General features: G+C 45.9%; 61 non-coding genes across 61 annotated transcripts; 20 read left to right on the top strand and 41 right to left on the bottom strand.

Annotated features, from left to right (window-relative positions):
• Positions 1 to 112: 112 nt before the first annotated feature.
• On the bottom strand, positions 113 to 184 carry Trnaw-cca (transfer RNA tryptophan (anticodon CCA)). The gene has a single exon. It is a non-coding gene; the product is annotated as a tRNA-Trp (tRNA).
• A 118-nt stretch (positions 185 to 302) lies between these two features.
• Trnaa-cgc (transfer RNA alanine (anticodon CGC)) lies at positions 303 to 374 on the top strand. Its single transcript has one exon. It is a non-coding gene; the product is annotated as a tRNA-Ala (tRNA).
• A 275-nt stretch (positions 375 to 649) lies between these two features.
• Positions 650 to 721, bottom strand: Trnac-gca (transfer RNA cysteine (anticodon GCA)). Its single transcript has one exon. It is a non-coding gene; the product is annotated as a tRNA-Cys (tRNA).
• A 318-nt stretch (positions 722 to 1,039) lies between these two features.
• On the bottom strand, positions 1,040 to 1,111 carry Trnaw-cca (transfer RNA tryptophan (anticodon CCA)). Its single transcript has one exon. It is a non-coding gene; the product is annotated as a tRNA-Trp (tRNA).
• Positions 1,112 to 1,229: 118 nt separating this feature from the next.
• Positions 1,230 to 1,301, top strand: Trnaa-cgc (transfer RNA alanine (anticodon CGC)). Its single transcript has one exon. It is a non-coding gene; the product is annotated as a tRNA-Ala (tRNA).
• A 275-nt stretch (positions 1,302 to 1,576) lies between these two features.
• On the bottom strand, positions 1,577 to 1,648 carry Trnac-gca (transfer RNA cysteine (anticodon GCA)). Its single transcript has one exon. It is a non-coding gene; the product is annotated as a tRNA-Cys (tRNA).
• A 318-nt stretch (positions 1,649 to 1,966) lies between these two features.
• On the bottom strand, positions 1,967 to 2,038 carry Trnaw-cca (transfer RNA tryptophan (anticodon CCA)). Its single transcript has one exon. It is a non-coding gene; the product is annotated as a tRNA-Trp (tRNA).
• A 118-nt stretch (positions 2,039 to 2,156) lies between these two features.
• Trnaa-cgc (transfer RNA alanine (anticodon CGC)) lies at positions 2,157 to 2,228 on the top strand. Its single transcript has one exon. It is a non-coding gene; the product is annotated as a tRNA-Ala (tRNA).
• A 275-nt stretch (positions 2,229 to 2,503) lies between these two features.
• Positions 2,504 to 2,575, bottom strand: Trnac-gca (transfer RNA cysteine (anticodon GCA)). Its single transcript has one exon. It is a non-coding gene; the product is annotated as a tRNA-Cys (tRNA).
• Positions 2,576 to 2,893: 318 nt separating this feature from the next.
• On the bottom strand, positions 2,894 to 2,965 carry Trnaw-cca (transfer RNA tryptophan (anticodon CCA)). Its single transcript has one exon. It is a non-coding gene; the product is annotated as a tRNA-Trp (tRNA).
• A 118-nt stretch (positions 2,966 to 3,083) lies between these two features.
• On the top strand, positions 3,084 to 3,155 carry Trnaa-cgc (transfer RNA alanine (anticodon CGC)). Its single transcript has one exon. It is a non-coding gene; the product is annotated as a tRNA-Ala (tRNA).
• Positions 3,156 to 3,430: 275 nt separating this feature from the next.
• On the bottom strand, positions 3,431 to 3,502 carry Trnac-gca (transfer RNA cysteine (anticodon GCA)). The gene has a single exon. It is a non-coding gene; the product is annotated as a tRNA-Cys (tRNA).
• A 318-nt stretch (positions 3,503 to 3,820) lies between these two features.
• On the bottom strand, positions 3,821 to 3,892 carry Trnaw-cca (transfer RNA tryptophan (anticodon CCA)). The gene has a single exon. It is a non-coding gene; the product is annotated as a tRNA-Trp (tRNA).
• Positions 3,893 to 4,010: 118 nt separating this feature from the next.
• Positions 4,011 to 4,082, top strand: Trnaa-cgc (transfer RNA alanine (anticodon CGC)). Its single transcript has one exon. It is a non-coding gene; the product is annotated as a tRNA-Ala (tRNA).
• A 275-nt stretch (positions 4,083 to 4,357) lies between these two features.
• Trnac-gca (transfer RNA cysteine (anticodon GCA)) lies at positions 4,358 to 4,429 on the bottom strand. The gene has a single exon. It is a non-coding gene; the product is annotated as a tRNA-Cys (tRNA).
• A 318-nt stretch (positions 4,430 to 4,747) lies between these two features.
• On the bottom strand, positions 4,748 to 4,819 carry Trnaw-cca (transfer RNA tryptophan (anticodon CCA)). The gene has a single exon. It is a non-coding gene; the product is annotated as a tRNA-Trp (tRNA).
• A 118-nt stretch (positions 4,820 to 4,937) lies between these two features.
• Positions 4,938 to 5,009, top strand: Trnaa-cgc (transfer RNA alanine (anticodon CGC)). Its single transcript has one exon. It is a non-coding gene; the product is annotated as a tRNA-Ala (tRNA).
• A 275-nt stretch (positions 5,010 to 5,284) lies between these two features.
• Positions 5,285 to 5,356, bottom strand: Trnac-gca (transfer RNA cysteine (anticodon GCA)). Its single transcript has one exon. It is a non-coding gene; the product is annotated as a tRNA-Cys (tRNA).
• Positions 5,357 to 5,674: 318 nt separating this feature from the next.
• On the bottom strand, positions 5,675 to 5,746 carry Trnaw-cca (transfer RNA tryptophan (anticodon CCA)). Its single transcript has one exon. It is a non-coding gene; the product is annotated as a tRNA-Trp (tRNA).
• A 118-nt stretch (positions 5,747 to 5,864) lies between these two features.
• On the top strand, positions 5,865 to 5,936 carry Trnaa-cgc (transfer RNA alanine (anticodon CGC)). The gene has a single exon. It is a non-coding gene; the product is annotated as a tRNA-Ala (tRNA).
• A 275-nt stretch (positions 5,937 to 6,211) lies between these two features.
• Trnac-gca (transfer RNA cysteine (anticodon GCA)) lies at positions 6,212 to 6,283 on the bottom strand. Its single transcript has one exon. It is a non-coding gene; the product is annotated as a tRNA-Cys (tRNA).
• Positions 6,284 to 6,601: 318 nt separating this feature from the next.
• Positions 6,602 to 6,673, bottom strand: Trnaw-cca (transfer RNA tryptophan (anticodon CCA)). The gene has a single exon. It is a non-coding gene; the product is annotated as a tRNA-Trp (tRNA).
• Positions 6,674 to 6,791: 118 nt separating this feature from the next.
• Trnaa-cgc (transfer RNA alanine (anticodon CGC)) lies at positions 6,792 to 6,863 on the top strand. The gene has a single exon. It is a non-coding gene; the product is annotated as a tRNA-Ala (tRNA).
• A 275-nt stretch (positions 6,864 to 7,138) lies between these two features.
• Trnac-gca (transfer RNA cysteine (anticodon GCA)) lies at positions 7,139 to 7,210 on the bottom strand. The gene has a single exon. It is a non-coding gene; the product is annotated as a tRNA-Cys (tRNA).
• Positions 7,211 to 7,528: 318 nt separating this feature from the next.
• On the bottom strand, positions 7,529 to 7,600 carry Trnaw-cca (transfer RNA tryptophan (anticodon CCA)). The gene has a single exon. It is a non-coding gene; the product is annotated as a tRNA-Trp (tRNA).
• A 118-nt stretch (positions 7,601 to 7,718) lies between these two features.
• Trnaa-cgc (transfer RNA alanine (anticodon CGC)) lies at positions 7,719 to 7,790 on the top strand. Its single transcript has one exon. It is a non-coding gene; the product is annotated as a tRNA-Ala (tRNA).
• Positions 7,791 to 8,065: 275 nt separating this feature from the next.
• Positions 8,066 to 8,137, bottom strand: Trnac-gca (transfer RNA cysteine (anticodon GCA)). The gene has a single exon. It is a non-coding gene; the product is annotated as a tRNA-Cys (tRNA).
• A 318-nt stretch (positions 8,138 to 8,455) lies between these two features.
• Positions 8,456 to 8,527, bottom strand: Trnaw-cca (transfer RNA tryptophan (anticodon CCA)). The gene has a single exon. It is a non-coding gene; the product is annotated as a tRNA-Trp (tRNA).
• Positions 8,528 to 8,645: 118 nt separating this feature from the next.
• Positions 8,646 to 8,717, top strand: Trnaa-cgc (transfer RNA alanine (anticodon CGC)). The gene has a single exon. It is a non-coding gene; the product is annotated as a tRNA-Ala (tRNA).
• A 275-nt stretch (positions 8,718 to 8,992) lies between these two features.
• Trnac-gca (transfer RNA cysteine (anticodon GCA)) lies at positions 8,993 to 9,064 on the bottom strand. Its single transcript has one exon. It is a non-coding gene; the product is annotated as a tRNA-Cys (tRNA).
• Positions 9,065 to 9,382: 318 nt separating this feature from the next.
• Trnaw-cca (transfer RNA tryptophan (anticodon CCA)) lies at positions 9,383 to 9,454 on the bottom strand. Its single transcript has one exon. It is a non-coding gene; the product is annotated as a tRNA-Trp (tRNA).
• Positions 9,455 to 9,572: 118 nt separating this feature from the next.
• Trnaa-cgc (transfer RNA alanine (anticodon CGC)) lies at positions 9,573 to 9,644 on the top strand. Its single transcript has one exon. It is a non-coding gene; the product is annotated as a tRNA-Ala (tRNA).
• A 275-nt stretch (positions 9,645 to 9,919) lies between these two features.
• Trnac-gca (transfer RNA cysteine (anticodon GCA)) lies at positions 9,920 to 9,991 on the bottom strand. Its single transcript has one exon. It is a non-coding gene; the product is annotated as a tRNA-Cys (tRNA).
• Positions 9,992 to 10,309: 318 nt separating this feature from the next.
• Positions 10,310 to 10,381, bottom strand: Trnaw-cca (transfer RNA tryptophan (anticodon CCA)). The gene has a single exon. It is a non-coding gene; the product is annotated as a tRNA-Trp (tRNA).
• Positions 10,382 to 10,499: 118 nt separating this feature from the next.
• Trnaa-cgc (transfer RNA alanine (anticodon CGC)) lies at positions 10,500 to 10,571 on the top strand. Its single transcript has one exon. It is a non-coding gene; the product is annotated as a tRNA-Ala (tRNA).
• A 275-nt stretch (positions 10,572 to 10,846) lies between these two features.
• Trnac-gca (transfer RNA cysteine (anticodon GCA)) lies at positions 10,847 to 10,918 on the bottom strand. Its single transcript has one exon. It is a non-coding gene; the product is annotated as a tRNA-Cys (tRNA).
• A 318-nt stretch (positions 10,919 to 11,236) lies between these two features.
• Positions 11,237 to 11,308, bottom strand: Trnaw-cca (transfer RNA tryptophan (anticodon CCA)). Its single transcript has one exon. It is a non-coding gene; the product is annotated as a tRNA-Trp (tRNA).
• A 118-nt stretch (positions 11,309 to 11,426) lies between these two features.
• On the top strand, positions 11,427 to 11,498 carry Trnaa-cgc (transfer RNA alanine (anticodon CGC)). Its single transcript has one exon. It is a non-coding gene; the product is annotated as a tRNA-Ala (tRNA).
• Positions 11,499 to 11,773: 275 nt separating this feature from the next.
• Positions 11,774 to 11,845, bottom strand: Trnac-gca (transfer RNA cysteine (anticodon GCA)). Its single transcript has one exon. It is a non-coding gene; the product is annotated as a tRNA-Cys (tRNA).
• Positions 11,846 to 12,163: 318 nt separating this feature from the next.
• On the bottom strand, positions 12,164 to 12,235 carry Trnaw-cca (transfer RNA tryptophan (anticodon CCA)). Its single transcript has one exon. It is a non-coding gene; the product is annotated as a tRNA-Trp (tRNA).
• A 118-nt stretch (positions 12,236 to 12,353) lies between these two features.
• On the top strand, positions 12,354 to 12,425 carry Trnaa-cgc (transfer RNA alanine (anticodon CGC)). The gene has a single exon. It is a non-coding gene; the product is annotated as a tRNA-Ala (tRNA).
• A 275-nt stretch (positions 12,426 to 12,700) lies between these two features.
• Positions 12,701 to 12,772, bottom strand: Trnac-gca (transfer RNA cysteine (anticodon GCA)). The gene has a single exon. It is a non-coding gene; the product is annotated as a tRNA-Cys (tRNA).
• Positions 12,773 to 13,090: 318 nt separating this feature from the next.
• Trnaw-cca (transfer RNA tryptophan (anticodon CCA)) lies at positions 13,091 to 13,162 on the bottom strand. The gene has a single exon. It is a non-coding gene; the product is annotated as a tRNA-Trp (tRNA).
• Positions 13,163 to 13,280: 118 nt separating this feature from the next.
• On the top strand, positions 13,281 to 13,352 carry Trnaa-cgc (transfer RNA alanine (anticodon CGC)). The gene has a single exon. It is a non-coding gene; the product is annotated as a tRNA-Ala (tRNA).
• A 275-nt stretch (positions 13,353 to 13,627) lies between these two features.
• Trnac-gca (transfer RNA cysteine (anticodon GCA)) lies at positions 13,628 to 13,699 on the bottom strand. Its single transcript has one exon. It is a non-coding gene; the product is annotated as a tRNA-Cys (tRNA).
• Positions 13,700 to 14,017: 318 nt separating this feature from the next.
• On the bottom strand, positions 14,018 to 14,089 carry Trnaw-cca (transfer RNA tryptophan (anticodon CCA)). Its single transcript has one exon. It is a non-coding gene; the product is annotated as a tRNA-Trp (tRNA).
• A 118-nt stretch (positions 14,090 to 14,207) lies between these two features.
• Trnaa-cgc (transfer RNA alanine (anticodon CGC)) lies at positions 14,208 to 14,279 on the top strand. The gene has a single exon. It is a non-coding gene; the product is annotated as a tRNA-Ala (tRNA).
• A 275-nt stretch (positions 14,280 to 14,554) lies between these two features.
• Trnac-gca (transfer RNA cysteine (anticodon GCA)) lies at positions 14,555 to 14,626 on the bottom strand. The gene has a single exon. It is a non-coding gene; the product is annotated as a tRNA-Cys (tRNA).
• Positions 14,627 to 14,944: 318 nt separating this feature from the next.
• On the bottom strand, positions 14,945 to 15,016 carry Trnaw-cca (transfer RNA tryptophan (anticodon CCA)). The gene has a single exon. It is a non-coding gene; the product is annotated as a tRNA-Trp (tRNA).
• Positions 15,017 to 15,134: 118 nt separating this feature from the next.
• Trnaa-cgc (transfer RNA alanine (anticodon CGC)) lies at positions 15,135 to 15,206 on the top strand. The gene has a single exon. It is a non-coding gene; the product is annotated as a tRNA-Ala (tRNA).
• A 275-nt stretch (positions 15,207 to 15,481) lies between these two features.
• Positions 15,482 to 15,553, bottom strand: Trnac-gca (transfer RNA cysteine (anticodon GCA)). The gene has a single exon. It is a non-coding gene; the product is annotated as a tRNA-Cys (tRNA).
• Positions 15,554 to 15,871: 318 nt separating this feature from the next.
• On the bottom strand, positions 15,872 to 15,943 carry Trnaw-cca (transfer RNA tryptophan (anticodon CCA)). Its single transcript has one exon. It is a non-coding gene; the product is annotated as a tRNA-Trp (tRNA).
• A 118-nt stretch (positions 15,944 to 16,061) lies between these two features.
• On the top strand, positions 16,062 to 16,133 carry Trnaa-cgc (transfer RNA alanine (anticodon CGC)). Its single transcript has one exon. It is a non-coding gene; the product is annotated as a tRNA-Ala (tRNA).
• Positions 16,134 to 16,408: 275 nt separating this feature from the next.
• Trnac-gca (transfer RNA cysteine (anticodon GCA)) lies at positions 16,409 to 16,480 on the bottom strand. Its single transcript has one exon. It is a non-coding gene; the product is annotated as a tRNA-Cys (tRNA).
• A 318-nt stretch (positions 16,481 to 16,798) lies between these two features.
• Positions 16,799 to 16,870, bottom strand: Trnaw-cca (transfer RNA tryptophan (anticodon CCA)). Its single transcript has one exon. It is a non-coding gene; the product is annotated as a tRNA-Trp (tRNA).
• Positions 16,871 to 16,988: 118 nt separating this feature from the next.
• Trnaa-cgc (transfer RNA alanine (anticodon CGC)) lies at positions 16,989 to 17,060 on the top strand. The gene has a single exon. It is a non-coding gene; the product is annotated as a tRNA-Ala (tRNA).
• A 275-nt stretch (positions 17,061 to 17,335) lies between these two features.
• On the bottom strand, positions 17,336 to 17,407 carry Trnac-gca (transfer RNA cysteine (anticodon GCA)). Its single transcript has one exon. It is a non-coding gene; the product is annotated as a tRNA-Cys (tRNA).
• A 319-nt stretch (positions 17,408 to 17,726) lies between these two features.
• Trnaw-cca (transfer RNA tryptophan (anticodon CCA)) lies at positions 17,727 to 17,798 on the bottom strand. The gene has a single exon. It is a non-coding gene; the product is annotated as a tRNA-Trp (tRNA).
• Positions 17,799 to 17,916: 118 nt separating this feature from the next.
• Positions 17,917 to 17,988, top strand: Trnaa-cgc (transfer RNA alanine (anticodon CGC)). The gene has a single exon. It is a non-coding gene; the product is annotated as a tRNA-Ala (tRNA).
• Positions 17,989 to 18,263: 275 nt separating this feature from the next.
• On the bottom strand, positions 18,264 to 18,335 carry Trnac-gca (transfer RNA cysteine (anticodon GCA)). Its single transcript has one exon. It is a non-coding gene; the product is annotated as a tRNA-Cys (tRNA).
• A 318-nt stretch (positions 18,336 to 18,653) lies between these two features.
• Positions 18,654 to 18,725, bottom strand: Trnaw-cca (transfer RNA tryptophan (anticodon CCA)). Its single transcript has one exon. It is a non-coding gene; the product is annotated as a tRNA-Trp (tRNA).
• Positions 18,726 to 18,803: the final 78 nt, after the last annotated feature.

Here is an 18,803-nt window from a genome sequence, read left to right as displayed (position 1 = left end):
TGCACTAGTAGCTTTTTTCAAGCAAGTTCTGTTCGTCCGTTCTCTGTAATCGTTTGGTATCTGATTAAACTGACATACTCGCCTATGGCTTTCGTAAACGAAAATTTCACTGTGACCCCGACGTGATTTGAACACGCAACCTTCTGATCTGGAGTCAGACGCGCTACCGTTGCGCCACGGAGTCGACGCTGCTGAGGTCTTGTCATGAATAGGTTCCTCGAACACTTACTGTACCGTTCAAACCTAAGAAATAATGACAGTAGGATCCACGAGAGACTCGTCCCAGATGTAGTTGCTCTGGCGGGGGTGTAACTCAGTGGTAGAGTGTCTGCTTCGCATGCAGAAAGTCCTGGGTTCAAATCCCAGCTCCTCCAATTTTTGTTTCTCCGTGCAGCAGTACACGAAAACTTTTGCCTATCACCATATTCTATAAAATTCAGTGTACAAGATTCTTCCCCCAAGCAAGTGGATTTCGTACAGTTCGACCGCATGGCGGGAGGACGATGACCTGCAAGAGCCTGGGCTGCGATCCCCCCATTGAAATGTTGCTCCAAAGCCTTCGGTATGGCGTGCGGAGTGCATCTGAAACATGTTATTTGCAACTCACCGCGACAACCGTCATTTGTTTTTTCGAGATACTGAAAAATGAAGGGGGCACCCGGGATTGAACCGGGGACCTCTCGATCTGCAGTCGAATGCTCTACGACTGAGCTATACCCCCTTTCACGATCTTTCTATTCCCATAACTTAAGGAAAAATATTATACTCTGCCTGGCTAAAGACGTCTAATCGAGCAAAATATTGCGTAATCATTATCTCTCAGTTATATATTAGCGTTAAACGATATAAATATCAAAAATACTAGACAGTTCGCGCCTGGAGAAAGTGTGAGTCGGCGCCTACACTTTAATGTCAGAACGCGAAAATTGCACTAGTAGCTTTTTTCAAGCAAGTTCTGTTCGTCCGTTCTCTGTAATCGTTTGGTATCTGATTAAACTGACATACTCGCCTATGGCTTTCGTAAACGAAAATTTCACTGTGACCCCGACGTGATTTGAACACGCAACCTTCTGATCTGGAGTCAGACGCGCTACCGTTGCGCCACGGAGTCGACGCTGCTGAGGTCTTGTCATGAATAGGTTCCTCGAACACTTACTGTACCGTTCAAACCTAAGAAATAATGACAGTAGGATCCACGAGAGACTCGTCCCAGATGTAGTTGCTCTGGCGGGGGTGTAACTCAGTGGTAGAGTGTCTGCTTCGCATGCAGAAAGTCCTGGGTTCAAATCCCAGCTCCTCCAATTTTTGTTTCTCCGTGCAGCAGTACACGAAAACTTTTGCCTATCACCATATTCTATAAAATTCAGTGTACAAGATTCTTCCCCCAAGCAAGTGGATTTCGTACAGTTCGACCGCATGGCGGGAGGACGATGACCTGCAAGAGCCTGGGCTGCGATCCCCCCATTGAAATGTTGCTCCAAAGCCTTCGGTATGGCGTGCGGAGTGCATCTGAAACATGTTATTTGCAACTCACCGCGACAACCGTCATTTGTTTTTTCGAGATACTGAAAAATGAAGGGGGCACCCGGGATTGAACCGGGGACCTCTCGATCTGCAGTCGAATGCTCTACGACTGAGCTATACCCCCTTTCACGATCTTTCTATTCCCATAACTTAAGGAAAAATATTATACTCTGCCTGGCTAAAGACGTCTAATCGAGCAAAATATTGCGTAATCATTATCTCTCAGTTATATATTAGCGTTAAACGATATAAATATCAAAAATACTAGACAGTTCGCGCCTGGAGAAAGTGTGAGTCGGCGCCTACACTTTAATGTCAGAACGCGAAAATTGCACTAGTAGCTTTTTTCAAGCAAGTTCTGTTCGTCCGTTCTCTGTAATCGTTTGGTATCTGATTAAACTGACATACTCGCCTATGGCTTTCGTAAACGAAAATTTCACTGTGACCCCGACGTGATTTGAACACGCAACCTTCTGATCTGGAGTCAGACGCGCTACCGTTGCGCCACGGAGTCGACGCTGCTGAGGTCTTGTCATGAATAGGTTCCTCGAACACTTACTGTACCGTTCAAACCTAAGAAATAATGACAGTAGGATCCACGAGAGACTCGTCCCAGATGTAGTTGCTCTGGCGGGGGTGTAACTCAGTGGTAGAGTGTCTGCTTCGCATGCAGAAAGTCCTGGGTTCAAATCCCAGCTCCTCCAATTTTTGTTTCTCCGTGCAGCAGTACACGAAAACTTTTGCCTATCACCATATTCTATAAAATTCAGTGTACAAGATTCTTCCCCCAAGCAAGTGGATTTCGTACAGTTCGACCGCATGGCGGGAGGACGATGACCTGCAAGAGCCTGGGCTGCGATCCCCCCATTGAAATGTTGCTCCAAAGCCTTCGGTATGGCGTGCGGAGTGCATCTGAAACATGTTATTTGCAACTCACCGCGACAACCGTCATTTGTTTTTTCGAGATACTGAAAAATGAAGGGGGCACCCGGGATTGAACCGGGGACCTCTCGATCTGCAGTCGAATGCTCTACGACTGAGCTATACCCCCTTTCACGATCTTTCTATTCCCATAACTTAAGGAAAAATATTATACTCTGCCTGGCTAAAGACGTCTAATCGAGCAAAATATTGCGTAATCATTATCTCTCAGTTATATATTAGCGTTAAACGATATAAATATCAAAAATACTAGACAGTTCGCGCCTGGAGAAAGTGTGAGTCGGCGCCTACACTTTAATGTCAGAACGCGAAAATTGCACTAGTAGCTTTTTTCAAGCAAGTTCTGTTCGTCCGTTCTCTGTAATCGTTTGGTATCTGATTAAACTGACATACTCGCCTATGGCTTTCGTAAACGAAAATTTCACTGTGACCCCGACGTGATTTGAACACGCAACCTTCTGATCTGGAGTCAGACGCGCTACCGTTGCGCCACGGAGTCGACGCTGCTGAGGTCTTGTCATGAATAGGTTCCTCGAACACTTACTGTACCGTTCAAACCTAAGAAATAATGACAGTAGGATCCACGAGAGACTCGTCCCAGATGTAGTTGCTCTGGCGGGGGTGTAACTCAGTGGTAGAGTGTCTGCTTCGCATGCAGAAAGTCCTGGGTTCAAATCCCAGCTCCTCCAATTTTTGTTTCTCCGTGCAGCAGTACACGAAAACTTTTGCCTATCACCATATTCTATAAAATTCAGTGTACAAGATTCTTCCCCCAAGCAAGTGGATTTCGTACAGTTCGACCGCATGGCGGGAGGACGATGACCTGCAAGAGCCTGGGCTGCGATCCCCCCATTGAAATGTTGCTCCAAAGCCTTCGGTATGGCGTGCGGAGTGCATCTGAAACATGTTATTTGCAACTCACCGCGACAACCGTCATTTGTTTTTTCGAGATACTGAAAAATGAAGGGGGCACCCGGGATTGAACCGGGGACCTCTCGATCTGCAGTCGAATGCTCTACGACTGAGCTATACCCCCTTTCACGATCTTTCTATTCCCATAACTTAAGGAAAAATATTATACTCTGCCTGGCTAAAGACGTCTAATCGAGCAAAATATTGCGTAATCATTATCTCTCAGTTATATATTAGCGTTAAACGATATAAATATCAAAAATACTAGACAGTTCGCGCCTGGAGAAAGTGTGAGTCGGCGCCTACACTTTAATGTCAGAACGCGAAAATTGCACTAGTAGCTTTTTTCAAGCAAGTTCTGTTCGTCCGTTCTCTGTAATCGTTTGGTATCTGATTAAACTGACATACTCGCCTATGGCTTTCGTAAACGAAAATTTCACTGTGACCCCGACGTGATTTGAACACGCAACCTTCTGATCTGGAGTCAGACGCGCTACCGTTGCGCCACGGAGTCGACGCTGCTGAGGTCTTGTCATGAATAGGTTCCTCGAACACTTACTGTACCGTTCAAACCTAAGAAATAATGACAGTAGGATCCACGAGAGACTCGTCCCAGATGTAGTTGCTCTGGCGGGGGTGTAACTCAGTGGTAGAGTGTCTGCTTCGCATGCAGAAAGTCCTGGGTTCAAATCCCAGCTCCTCCAATTTTTGTTTCTCCGTGCAGCAGTACACGAAAACTTTTGCCTATCACCATATTCTATAAAATTCAGTGTACAAGATTCTTCCCCCAAGCAAGTGGATTTCGTACAGTTCGACCGCATGGCGGGAGGACGATGACCTGCAAGAGCCTGGGCTGCGATCCCCCCATTGAAATGTTGCTCCAAAGCCTTCGGTATGGCGTGCGGAGTGCATCTGAAACATGTTATTTGCAACTCACCGCGACAACCGTCATTTGTTTTTTCGAGATACTGAAAAATGAAGGGGGCACCCGGGATTGAACCGGGGACCTCTCGATCTGCAGTCGAATGCTCTACGACTGAGCTATACCCCCTTTCACGATCTTTCTATTCCCATAACTTAAGGAAAAATATTATACTCTGCCTGGCTAAAGACGTCTAATCGAGCAAAATATTGCGTAATCATTATCTCTCAGTTATATATTAGCGTTAAACGATATAAATATCAAAAATACTAGACAGTTCGCGCCTGGAGAAAGTGTGAGTCGGCGCCTACACTTTAATGTCAGAACGCGAAAATTGCACTAGTAGCTTTTTTCAAGCAAGTTCTGTTCGTCCGTTCTCTGTAATCGTTTGGTATCTGATTAAACTGACATACTCGCCTATGGCTTTCGTAAACGAAAATTTCACTGTGACCCCGACGTGATTTGAACACGCAACCTTCTGATCTGGAGTCAGACGCGCTACCGTTGCGCCACGGAGTCGACGCTGCTGAGGTCTTGTCATGAATAGGTTCCTCGAACACTTACTGTATCGTTCAAACCTAAGAAATAATGACAGTAGGATCCACGAGAGACTCGTCCCAGATGTAGTTGCTCTGGCGGGGGTGTAACTCAGTGGTAGAGTGTCTGCTTCGCATGCAGAAAGTCCTGGGTTCAAATCCCAGCTCCTCCAATTTTTGTTTCTCCGTGCAGCAGTACACGAAAACTTTTGCCTATCACCATATTCTATAAAATTCAGTGTACAAGATTCTTCCCCCAAGCAAGTGGATTTCGTACAGTTCGACCGCATGGCGGGAGGACGATGACCTGCAAGAGCCTGGGCTGCGATCCCCCCATTGAAATGTTGCTCCAAAGCCTTCGGTATGGCGTGCGGAGTGCATCTGAAACATGTTATTTGCAACTCACCGCGACAACCGTCATTTGTTTTTTCGAGATACTGAAAAATGAAGGGGGCACCCGGGATTGAACCGGGGACCTCTCGATCTGCAGTCGAATGCTCTACGACTGAGCTATACCCCCTTTCACGATCTTTCTATTCCCATAACTTAAGGAAAAATATTATACTCTGCCTGGCTAAAGACGTCTAATCGAGCAAAATATTGCGTAATCATTATCTCTCAGTTATATATTAGCGTTAAACGATATAAATATCAAAAATACTAGACAGTTCGCGCCTGGAGAAAGTGTGAGTCGGCGCCTACACTTTAATGTCAGAACGCGAAAATTGCACTAGTAGCTTTTTTCAAGCAAGTTCTGTTCGTCCGTTCTCTGTAATCGTTTGGTATCTGATTAAACTGACATACTCGCCTATGGCTTTCGTAAACGAAAATTTCACTGTGACCCCGACGTGATTTGAACACGCAACCTTCTGATCTGGAGTCAGACGCGCTACCGTTGCGCCACGGAGTCGACGCTGCTGAGGTCTTGTCATGAATAGGTTCCTCGAACACTTACTGTACCGTTCAAACCTAAGAAATAATGACAGTAGGATCCACGAGAGACTCGTCCCAGATGTAGTTGCTCTGGCGGGGGTGTAACTCAGTGGTAGAGTGTCTGCTTCGCATGCAGAAAGTCCTGGGTTCAAATCCCAGCTCCTCCAATTTTTGTTTCTCCGTGCAGCAGTACACGAAAACTTTTGCCTATCACCATATTCTATAAAATTCAGTGTACAAGATTCTTCCCCCAAGCAAGTGGATTTCGTACAGTTCGACCGCATGGCGGGAGGACGATGACCTGCAAGAGCCTGGGCTGCGATCCCCCCATTGAAATGTTGCTCCAAAGCCTTCGGTATGGCGTGCGGAGTGCATCTGAAACATGTTATTTGCAACTCACCGCGACAACCGTCATTTGTTTTTTCGAGATACTGAAAAATGAAGGGGGCACCCGGGATTGAACCGGGGACCTCTCGATCTGCAGTCGAATGCTCTACGACTGAGCTATACCCCCTTTCACGATCTTTCTATTCCCATAACTTAAGGAAAAATATTATACTCTGCCTGGCTAAAGACGTCTAATCGAGCAAAATATTGCGTAATCATTATCTCTCAGTTATATATTAGCGTTAAACGATATAAATATCAAAAATACTAGACAGTTCGCGCCTGGAGAAAGTGTGAGTCGGCGCCTACACTTTAATGTCAGAACGCGAAAATTGCACTAGTAGCTTTTTTCAAGCAAGTTCTGTTCGTCCGTTCTCTGTAATCGTTTGGTATCTGATTAAACTGACATACTCGCCTATGGCTTTCGTAAACGAAAATTTCACTGTGACCCCGACGTGATTTGAACACGCAACCTTCTGATCTGGAGTCAGACGCGCTACCGTTGCGCCACGGAGTCGACGCTGCTGAGGTCTTGTCATGAATAGGTTCCTCGAACACTTACTGTACCGTTCAAACCTAAGAAATAATGACAGTAGGATCCACGAGAGACTCGTCCCAGATGTAGTTGCTCTGGCGGGGGTGTAACTCAGTGGTAGAGTGTCTGCTTCGCATGCAGAAAGTCCTGGGTTCAAATCCCAGCTCCTCCAATTTTTGTTTCTCCGTGCAGCAGTACACGAAAACTTTTGCCTATCACCATATTCTATAAAATTCAGTGTACAAGATTCTTCCCCCAAGCAAGTGGATTTCGTACAGTTCGACCGCATGGCGGGAGGACGATGACCTGCAAGAGCCTGGGCTGCGATCCCCCCATTGAAATGTTGCTCCAAAGCCTTCGGTATGGCGTGCGGAGTGCATCTGAAACATGTTATTTGCAACTCACCGCGACAACCGTCATTTGTTTTTTCGAGATACTGAAAAATGAAGGGGGCACCCGGGATTGAACCGGGGACCTCTCGATCTGCAGTCGAATGCTCTACGACTGAGCTATACCCCCTTTCACGATCTTTCTATTCCCATAACTTAAGGAAAAATATTATACTCTGCCTGGCTAAAGACGTCTAATCGAGCAAAATATTGCGTAATCATTATCTCTCAGTTATATATTAGCGTTAAACGATATAAATATCAAAAATACTAGACAGTTCGCGCCTGGAGAAAGTGTGAGTCGGCGCCTACACTTTAATGTCAGAACGCGAAAATTGCACTAGTAGCTTTTTTCAAGCAAGTTCTGTTCGTCCGTTCTCTGTAATCGTTTGGTATCTGATTAAACTGACATACTCGCCTATGGCTTTCGTAAACGAAAATTTCACTGTGACCCCGACGTGATTTGAACACGCAACCTTCTGATCTGGAGTCAGACGCGCTACCGTTGCGCCACGGAGTCGACGCTGCTGAGGTCTTGTCATGAATAGGTTCCTCGAACACTTACTGTACCGTTCAAACCTAAGAAATAATGACAGTAGGATCCACGAGAGACTCGTCCCAGATGTAGTTGCTCTGGCGGGGGTGTAACTCAGTGGTAGAGTGTCTGCTTCGCATGCAGAAAGTCCTGGGTTCAAATCCCAGCTCCTCCAATTTTTGTTTCTCCGTGCAGCAGTACACGAAAACTTTTGCCTATCACCATATTCTATAAAATTCAGTGTACAAGATTCTTCCCCCAAGCAAGTGGATTTCGTACAGTTCGACCGCATGGCGGGAGGACGATGACCTGCAAGAGCCTGGGCTGCGATCCCCCCATTGAAATGTTGCTCCAAAGCCTTCGGTATGGCGTGCGGAGTGCATCTGAAACATGTTATTTGCAACTCACCGCGACAACCGTCATTTGTTTTTTCGAGATACTGAAAAATGAAGGGGGCACCCGGGATTGAACCGGGGACCTCTCGATCTGCAGTCGAATGCTCTACGACTGAGCTATACCCCCTTTCACGATCTTTCTATTCCCATAACTTAAGGAAAAATATTATACTCTGCCTGGCTAAAGACGTCTAATCGAGCAAAATATTGCGTAATCATTATCTCTCAGTTATATATTAGCGTTAAACGATATAAATATCAAAAATACTAGACAGTTCGCGCCTGGAGAAAGTGTGAGTCGGCGCCTACACTTTAATGTCAGAACGCGAAAATTGCACTAGTAGCTTTTTTCAAGCAAGTTCTGTTCGTCCGTTCTCTGTAATCGTTTGGTATCTGATTAAACTGACATACTCGCCTATGGCTTTCGTAAACGAAAATTTCACTGTGACCCCGACGTGATTTGAACACGCAACCTTCTGATCTGGAGTCAGACGCGCTACCGTTGCGCCACGGAGTCGACGCTGCTGAGGTCTTGTCATGAATAGGTTCCTCGAACACTTACTGTACCGTTCAAACCTAAGAAATAATGACAGTAGGATCCACGAGAGACTCGTCCCAGATGTAGTTGCTCTGGCGGGGGTGTAACTCAGTGGTAGAGTGTCTGCTTCGCATGCAGAAAGTCCTGGGTTCAAATCCCAGCTCCTCCAATTTTTGTTTCTCCGTGCAGCAGTACACGAAAACTTTTGCCTATCACCATATTCTATAAAATTCAGTGTACAAGATTCTTCCCCCAAGCAAGTGGATTTCGTACAGTTCGACCGCATGGCGGGAGGACGATGACCTGCAAGAGCCTGGGCTGCGATCCCCCCATTGAAATGTTGCTCCAAAGCCTTCGGTATGGCGTGCGGAGTGCATCTGAAACATGTTATTTGCAACTCACCGCGACAACCGTCATTTGTTTTTTCGAGATACTGAAAAATGAAGGGGGCACCCGGGATTGAACCGGGGACCTCTCGATCTGCAGTCGAATGCTCTACGACTGAGCTATACCCCCTTTCACGATCTTTCTATTCCCATAACTTAAGGAAAAATATTATACTCTGCCTGGCTAAAGACGTCTAATCGAGCAAAATATTGCGTAATCATTATCTCTCAGTTATATATTAGCGTTAAACGATATAAATATCAAAAATACTAGACAGTTCGCGCCTGGAGAAAGTGTGAGTCGGCGCCTACACTTTAATGTCAGAACGCGAAAATTGCACTAGTAGCTTTTTTCAAGCAAGTTCTGTTCGTCCGTTCTCTGTAATCGTTTGGTATCTGATTAAACTGACATACTCGCCTATGGCTTTCGTAAACGAAAATTTCACTGTGACCCCGACGTGATTTGAACACGCAACCTTCTGATCTGGAGTCAGACGCGCTACCGTTGCGCCACGGAGTCGACGCTGCTGAGGTCTTGTCATGAATAGGTTCCTCGAACACTTACTGTACCGTTCAAACCTAAGAAATAATGACAGTAGGATCCACGAGAGACTCGTCCCAGATGTAGTTGCTCTGGCGGGGGTGTAACTCAGTGGTAGAGTGTCTGCTTCGCATGCAGAAAGTCCTGGGTTCAAATCCCAGCTCCTCCAATTTTTGTTTCTCCGTGCAGCAGTACACGAAAACTTTTGCCTATCACCATATTCTATAAAATTCAGTGTACAAGATTCTTCCCCCAAGCAAGTGGATTTCGTACAGTTCGACCGCATGGCGGGAGGACGATGACCTGCAAGAGCCTGGGCTGCGATCCCCCCATTGAAATGTTGCTCCAAAGCCTTCGGTATGGCGTGCGGAGTGCATCTGAAACATGTTATTTGCAACTCACCGCGACAACCGTCATTTGTTTTTTCGAGATACTGAAAAATGAAGGGGGCACCCGGGATTGAACCGGGGACCTCTCGATCTGCAGTCGAATGCTCTACGACTGAGCTATACCCCCTTTCACGATCTTTCTATTCCCATAACTTAAGGAAAAATATTATACTCTGCCTGGCTAAAGACGTCTAATCGAGCAAAATATTGCGTAATCATTATCTCTCAGTTATATATTAGCGTTAAACGATATAAATATCAAAAATACTAGACAGTTCGCGCCTGGAGAAAGTGTGAGTCGGCGCCTACACTTTAATGTCAGAACGCGAAAATTGCACTAGTAGCTTTTTTCAAGCAAGTTCTGTTCGTCCGTTCTCTGTAATCGTTTGGTATCTGATTAAACTGACATACTCGCCTATGGCTTTCGTAAACGAAAATTTCACTGTGACCCCGACGTGATTTGAACACGCAACCTTCTGATCTGGAGTCAGACGCGCTACCGTTGCGCCACGGAGTCGACGCTGCTGAGGTCTTGTCATGAATAGGTTCCTCGAACACTTACTGTACCGTTCAAACCTAAGAAATAATGACAGTAGGATCCACGAGAGACTCGTCCCAGATGTAGTTGCTCTGGCGGGGGTGTAACTCAGTGGTAGAGTGTCTGCTTCGCATGCAGAAAGTCCTGGGTTCAAATCCCAGCTCCTCCAATTTTTGTTTCTCCGTGCAGCAGTACACGAAAACTTTTGCCTATCACCATATTCTATAAAATTCAGTGTACAAGATTCTTCCCCCAAGCAAGTGGATTTCGTACAGTTCGACCGCATGGCGGGAGGACGATGACCTGCAAGAGCCTGGGCTGCGATCCCCCCATTGAAATGTTGCTCCAAAGCCTTCGGTATGGCGTGCGGAGTGCATCTGAAACATGTTATTTGCAACTCACCGCGACAACCGTCATTTGTTTTTTCGAGATACTGAAAAATGAAGGGGGCACCCGGGATTGAACCGGGGACCTCTCGATCTGCAGTCGAATGCTCTACGACTGAGCTATACCCCCTTTCACGATCTTTCTATTCCCATAACTTAAGGAAAAATATTATACTCTGCCTGGCTAAAGACGTCTAATCGAGCAAAATATTGCGTAATCATTATCTCTCAGTTATATATTAGCGTTAAACGATATAAATATCAAAAATACTAGACAGTTCGCGCCTGGAGAAAGTGTGAGTCGGCGCCTACACTTTAATGTCAGAACGCGAAAATTGCACTAGTAGCTTTTTTCAAGCAAGTTCTGTTCGTCCGTTCTCTGTAATCGTTTGGTATCTGATTAAACTGACATACTCGCCTATGGCTTTCGTAAACGAAAATTTCACTGTGACCCCGACGTGATTTGAACACGCAACCTTCTGATCTGGAGTCAGACGCGCTACCGTTGCGCCACGGAGTCGACGCTGCTGAGGTCTTGTCATGAATAGGTTCCTCGAACACTTACTGTACCGTTCAAACCTAAGAAATAATGACAGTAGGATCCACGAGAGACTCGTCCCAGATGTAGTTGCTCTGGCGGGGGTGTAACTCAGTGGTAGAGTGTCTGCTTCGCATGCAGAAAGTCCTGGGTTCAAATCCCAGCTCCTCCAATTTTTGTTTCTCCGTGCAGCAGTACACGAAAACTTTTGCCTATCACCATATTCTATAAAATTCAGTGTACAAGATTCTTCCCCCAAGCAAGTGGATTTCGTACAGTTCGACCGCATGGCGGGAGGACGATGACCTGCAAGAGCCTGGGCTGCGATCCCCCCATTGAAATGTTGCTCCAAAGCCTTCGGTATGGCGTGCGGAGTGCATCTGAAACATGTTATTTGCAACTCACCGCGACAACCGTCATTTGTTTTTTCGAGATACTGAAAAATGAAGGGGGCACCCGGGATTGAACCGGGGACCTCTCGATCTGCAGTCGAATGCTCTACGACTGAGCTATACCCCCTTTCACGATCTTTCTATTCCCATAACTTAAGGAAAAATATTATACTCTGCCTGGCTAAAGACGTCTAATCGAGCAAAATATTGCGTAATCATTATCTCTCAGTTATATATTAGCGTTAAACGATATAAATATCAAAAATACTAGACAGTTCGCGCCTGGAGAAAGTGTGAGTCGGCGCCTACACTTTAATGTCAGAACGCGAAAATTGCACTAGTAGCTTTTTTCAAGCAAGTTCTGTTCGTCCGTTCTCTGTAATCGTTTGGTATCTGATTAAACTGACATACTCGCCTATGGCTTTCGTAAACGAAAATTTCACTGTGACCCCGACGTGATTTGAACACGCAACCTTCTGATCTGGAGTCAGACGCGCTACCGTTGCGCCACGGAGTCGACGCTGCTGAGGTCTTGTCATGAATAGGTTCCTCGAACACTTACTGTACCGTTCAAACCTAAGAAATAATGACAGTAGGATCCACGAGAGACTCGTCCCAGATGTAGTTGCTCTGGCGGGGGTGTAACTCAGTGGTAGAGTGTCTGCTTCGCATGCAGAAAGTCCTGGGTTCAAATCCCAGCTCCTCCAATTTTTGTTTCTCCGTGCAGCAGTACACGAAAACTTTTGCCTATCACCATATTCTATAAAATTCAGTGTACAAGATTCTTCCCCCAAGCAAGTGGATTTCGTACAGTTCGACCGCATGGCGGGAGGACGATGACCTGCAAGAGCCTGGGCTGCGATCCCCCCATTGAAATGTTGCTCCAAAGCCTTCGGTATGGCGTGCGGAGTGCATCTGAAACATGTTATTTGCAACTCACCGCGACAACCGTCATTTGTTTTTTCGAGATACTGAAAAATGAAGGGGGCACCCGGGATTGAACCGGGGACCTCTCGATCTGCAGTCGAATGCTCTACGACTGAGCTATACCCCCTTTCACGATCTTTCTATTCCCATAACTTAAGGAAAAATATTATACTCTGCCTGGCTAAAGACGTCTAATCGAGCAAAATATTGCGTAATCATTATCTCTCAGTTATATATTAGCGTTAAACGATATAAATATCAAAAATACTAGACAGTTCGCGCCTGGAGAAAGTGTGAGTCGGCGCCTACACTTTAATGTCAGAACGCGAAAATTGCACTAGTAGCTTTTTTCAAGCAAGTTCTGTTCGTCCGTTCTCTGTAATCGTTTGGTATCTGATTAAACTGACATACTCGCCTATGGCTTTCGTAAACGAAAATTTCACTGTGACCCCGACGTGATTTGAACACGCAACCTTCTGATCTGGAGTCAGACGCGCTACCGTTGCGCCACGGAGTCGACGCTGCTGAGGTCTTGTCATGAATAGGTTCCTCGAACACTTACTGTACCGTTCAAACCTAAGAAATAATGACAGTAGGATCCACGAGAGACTCGTCCCAGATGTAGTTGCTCTGGCGGGGGTGTAACTCAGTGGTAGAGTGTCTGCTTCGCATGCAGAAAGTCCTGGGTTCAAATCCCAGCTCCTCCAATTTTTGTTTCTCCGTGCAGCAGTACACGAAAACTTTTGCCTATCACCATATTCTATAAAATTCAGTGTACAAGATTCTTCCCCCAAGCAAGTGGATTTCGTACAGTTCGACCGCATGGCGGGAGGACGATGACCTGCAAGAGCCTGGGCTGCGATCCCCCCATTGAAATGTTGCTCCAAAGCCTTCGGTATGGCGTGCGGAGTGCATCTGAAACATGTTATTTGCAACTCACCGCGACAACCGTCATTTGTTTTTTCGAGATACTGAAAAATGAAGGGGGCACCCGGGATTGAACCGGGGACCTCTCGATCTGCAGTCGAATGCTCTACGACTGAGCTATACCCCCTTTCACGATCTTTCTATTCCCATAACTTAAGGAAAAATATTATACTCTGCCTGGCTAAAGACGTCTAATCGAGCAAAATATTGCGTAATCATTATCTCTCAGTTATATATTAGCGTTAAACGATATAAATATCAAAAATACTAGACAGTTCGCGCCTGGAGAAAGTGTGAGTCGGCGCCTACACTTTAATGTCAGAACGCGAAAATTGCACTAGTAGCTTTTTTCAAGCAAGTTCTGTTCGTCCGTTCTCTGTAATCGTTTGGTATCTGATTAAACTGACATACTCGCCTATGGCTTTCGTAAACGAAAATTTCACTGTGACCCCGACGTGATTTGAACACGCAACCTTCTGATCTGGAGTCAGACGCGCTACCGTTGCGCCACGGAGTCGACGCTGCTGAGGTCTTGTCATGAATAGGTTCCTCGAACACTTACTGTACCGTTCAAACCTAAGAAATAATGACAGTAGGATCCACGAGAGACTCGTCCCAGATGTAGTTGCTCTGGCGGGGGTGTAACTCAGTGGTAGAGTGTCTGCTTCGCATGCAGAAAGTCCTGGGTTCAAATCCCAGCTCCTCCAATTTTTGTTTCTCCGTGCAGCAGTACACGAAAACTTTTGCCTATCACCATATTCTATAAAATTCAGTGTACAAGATTCTTCCCCCAAGCAAGTGGATTTCGTACAGTTCGACCGCATGGCGGGAGGACGATGACCTGCAAGAGCCTGGGCTGCGATCCCCCCATTGAAATGTTGCTCCAAAGCCTTCGGTATGGCGTGCGGAGTGCATCTGAAACATGTTATTTGCAACTCACCGCGACAACCGTCATTTGTTTTTTCGAGATACTGAAAAATGAAGGGGGCACCCGGGATTGAACCGGGGACCTCTCGATCTGCAGTCGAATGCTCTACGACTGAGCTATACCCCCTTTCACGATCTTTCTATTCCCATAACTTAAGGAAAAATATTATACTCTGCCTGGCTAAAGACGTCTAATCGAGCAAAATATTGCGTAATCATTATCTCTCAGTTATATATTAGCGTTAAACGATATAAATATCAAAAATACTAGACAGTTCGCGCCTGGAGAAAGTGTGAGTCGGCGCCTACACTTTAATGTCAGAACGCGAAAATTGCACTAGTAGCTTTTTTCAAGCAAGTTCTGTTCGTCCGTTCTCTGTAATCGTTTGGTATCTGATTAAACTGACATACTCGCCTATGGCTTTCGTAAACGAAAATTTCACTGTGACCCCGACGTGATTTGAACACGCAACCTTCTGATCTGGAGTCAGACGCGCTACCGTTGCGCCACGGAGTCGACGCTGCTGAGGTCTTGTCATGAATAGGTTCCTCGAACACTTACTGTACCGTTCAAACCTAAGAAATAATGACAGTAGGATCCACGAGAGACTCGTCCCAGATGTAGTTGCTCTGGCGGGGGTGTAACTCAGTGGTAGAGTGTCTGCTTCGCATGCAGAAAGTCCTGGGTTCAAATCCCAGCTCCTCCAATTTTTGTTTCTCCGTGCAGCAGTACACGAAAACTTTTGCCTATCACCATATTCTATAAAATTCAGTGTACAAGATTCTTCCCCCAAGCAAGTGGATTTCGTACAGTTCGACCGCATGGCGGGAGGACGATGACCTGCAAGAGCCTGGGCTGCGATCCCCCCATTGAAATGTTGCTCCAAAGCCTTCGGTATGGCGTGCGGAGTGCATCTGAAACATGTTATTTGCAACTCACCGCGACAACCGTCATTTGTTTTTTCGAGATACTGAAAAATGAAGGGGGCACCCGGGATTGAACCGGGGACCTCTCGATCTGCAGTCGAATGCTCTACGACTGAGCTATACCCCCTTTCACGATCTTTCTATTCCCATAACTTAAGGAAAAATATTATACTCTGCCTGGCTAAAGACGTCTAATCGAGCAAAATATTGCGTAATCATTATCTCTCAGTTATATATTAGCGTTAAACGATATAAATATCAAAAATACTAGACAGTTCGCGCCTGGAGAAAGTGTGAGTCGGCGCCTACACTTTAATGTCAGAACGCGAAAATTGCACTAGTAGCTTTTTTCAAGCAAGTTCTGTTCGTCCGTTCTCTGTAATCGTTTGGTATCTGATTAAACTGACATACTCGCCTATGGCTTTCGTAAACGAAAATTTCACTGTGACCCCGACGTGATTTGAACACGCAACCTTCTGATCTGGAGTCAGACGCGCTACCGTTGCGCCACGGAGTCGACGCTGCTGAGGTCTTGTCATGAATAGGTTCCTCGAACACTTACTGTACCGTTCAAACCTAAGAAATAATGACAGTAGGATCCACGAGAGACTCGTCCCAGATGTAGTTGCTCTGGCGGGGGTGTAACTCAGTGGTAGAGTGTCTGCTTCGCATGCAGAAAGTCCTGGGTTCAAATCCCAGCTCCTCCAATTTTTGTTTCTCCGTGCAGCAGTACACGAAAACTTTTGCCTATCACCATATTCTATAAAATTCAGTGTACAAGATTCTTCCCCCAAGCAAGTGGATTTCGTACAGTTCGACCGCATGGCGGGAGGACGATGACCTGCAAGAGCCTGGGCTGCGATCCCCCCATTGAAATGTTGCTCCAAAGCCTTCGGTATGGCGTGCGGAGTGCATCTGAAACATGTTATTTGCAACTCACCGCGACAACCGTCATTTGTTTTTTCGAGATACTGAAAAATGAAGGGGGCACCCGGGATTGAACCGGGGACCTCTCGATCTGCAGTCGAATGCTCTACGACTGAGCTATACCCCCTTTCACGATCTTTCTATTCCCATAACTTAAGGAAAAATATTATACTCTGCCTGGCTAAAGACGTCTAATCGAGCAAAATATTGCGTAATCATTATCTCTCAGTTATATATTAGCGTTAAACGATATAAATATCAAAAATACTAGACAGTTCGCGCCTGGAGAAAGTGTGAGTCGGCGCCTACACTTTAATGTCAGAACGCGAAAATTGCACTAGTAGCTTTTTTCAAGCAAGTTCTGTTCGTCCGTTCTCTGTAATCGTTTGGTATCTGATTAAACTGACATACTCGCCTATGGCTTTCGTAAACGAAAATTTCACTGTGACCCCGACGTGATTTGAACACGCAACCTTCTGATCTGGAGTCAGACGCGCTACCGTTGCGCCACGGAGTCGACGCTGCTGAGGTCTTGTCATGAATAGGTTCCTCGAACACTTACTGTACCGTTCAAACCTAAGAAATAATGACAGTAGGATCCACGAGAGACTCGTCCCAGATGTAGTTGCTCTGGCGGGGGTGTAACTCAGTGGTAGAGTGTCTGCTTCGCATGCAGAAAGTCCTGGGTTCAAATCCCAGCTCCTCCAATTTTTGTTTCTCCGTGCAGCAGTACACGAAAACTTTTGCCTATCACCATATTCTATAAAATTCAGTGTACAAGATTCTTCCCCCAAGCAAGTGGATTTCGTACAGTTCGACCGCATGGCGGGAGGACGATGACCTGCAAGAGCCTGGGCTGCGATCCCCCCATTGAAATGTTGCTCCAAAGCCTTCGGTATGGCGTGCGGAGTGCATCTGAAACATGTTATTTGCAACTCACCGCGACAACCGTCATTTGTTTTTTCGAGATACTGAAAAATGAAGGGGGCACCCGGGATTGAACCGGGGACCTCTCGATCTGCAGTCGAATGCTCTACGACTGAGCTATACCCCCTTTCACGATCTTTCTATTCCCATAACTTAAGGAAAAATATTATACTCTGCCTGGCTAAAGACGTCTAATCGAGCAAAATATTGCGTAATCATTATCTCTCAGTTATATATTAGCGTTAAACGATATAAATATCAAAAATACTAGACAGTTCGCGCCTGGAGAAAGTGTGAGTCGGCGCCTACACTTTAATGTCAGAACGCGAAAATTGCACTAGTAGCTTTTTTTCAAGCAAGTTCTGTTCGTCCGTTCTCTGTAATCGTTTGGTATCTGATTAAACTGACATACTCGCCTATGGCTTTCGTAAACGAAAATTTCACTGTGACCCCGACGTGATTTGAACACGCAACCTTCTGATCTGGAGTCAGACGCGCTACCGTTGCGCCACGGAGTCGACGCTGCTGAGGTCTTGTCATGAATAGGTTCCTCGAACACTTACTGTACCGTTCAAACCTAAGAAATAATGACAGTAGGATCCACGAGAGACTCGTCCCAGATGTAGTTGCTCTGGCGGGGGTGTAACTCAGTGGTAGAGTGTCTGCTTCGCATGCAGAAAGTCCTGGGTTCAAATCCCAGCTCCTCCAATTTTTGTTTCTCCGTGCAGCAGTACACGAAAACTTTTGCCTATCACCATATTCTATAAAATTCAGTGTACAAGATTCTTCCCCCAAGCAAGTGGATTTCGTACAGTTCGACCGCATGGCGGGAGGACGATGACCTGCAAGAGCCTGGGCTGCGATCCCCCCATTGAAATGTTGCTCCAAAGCCTTCGGTATGGCGTGCGGAGTGCATCTGAAACATGTTATTTGCAACTCACCGCGACAACCGTCATTTGTTTTTTCGAGATACTGAAAAATGAAGGGGGCACCCGGGATTGAACCGGGGACCTCTCGATCTGCAGTCGAATGCTCTACGACTGAGCTATACCCCCTTTCACGATCTTTCTATTCCCATAACTTAAGGAAAAATATTATACTCTGCCTGGCTAAAGACGTCTAATCGAGCAAAATATTGCGTAATCATTATCTCTCAGTTATATATTAGCGTTAAACGATATAAATATCAAAAATACTAGACAGTTCGCGCCTGGAGAAAGTGTGAGTCGGCGCCTACACTTTAATGTCAGAACGCGAAAATTGCACTAGTAGCTTTTTTCAAGCAAGTTCTGTTCGTCCGTTCTCTGTAATCGTTTGGTATCTGATTAAACTGACATACTCGCCTATGGCTTTCGTAAACGAAAATTTCACTGTGACCCCGACGTGATTTGAACACGCAACCTTCTGATCTGGAGTCAGACGCGCTACCGTTGCGCCACGGAGTCGACGCTGCTGAGGTCTTGTCATGAATAGGTTCCTCGAACACTTACTGTACCGTTCAAACCTAAGAAATAATGACAGTA

Source organism: Schistocerca nitens, unplaced genomic scaffold (genome assembly GCF_023898315.1).
Source record: "Schistocerca nitens isolate TAMUIC-IGC-003100 unplaced genomic scaffold, iqSchNite1.1 HiC_scaffold_282, whole genome shotgun sequence".
NCBI lineage: Eukaryota > Metazoa > Arthropoda > Insecta > Orthoptera > Acrididae > Schistocerca > Schistocerca nitens.
The sequence above is the reverse complement of the archived record's forward strand: the minus strand, read 5'-3'. Positions and strand labels throughout refer to the sequence as shown.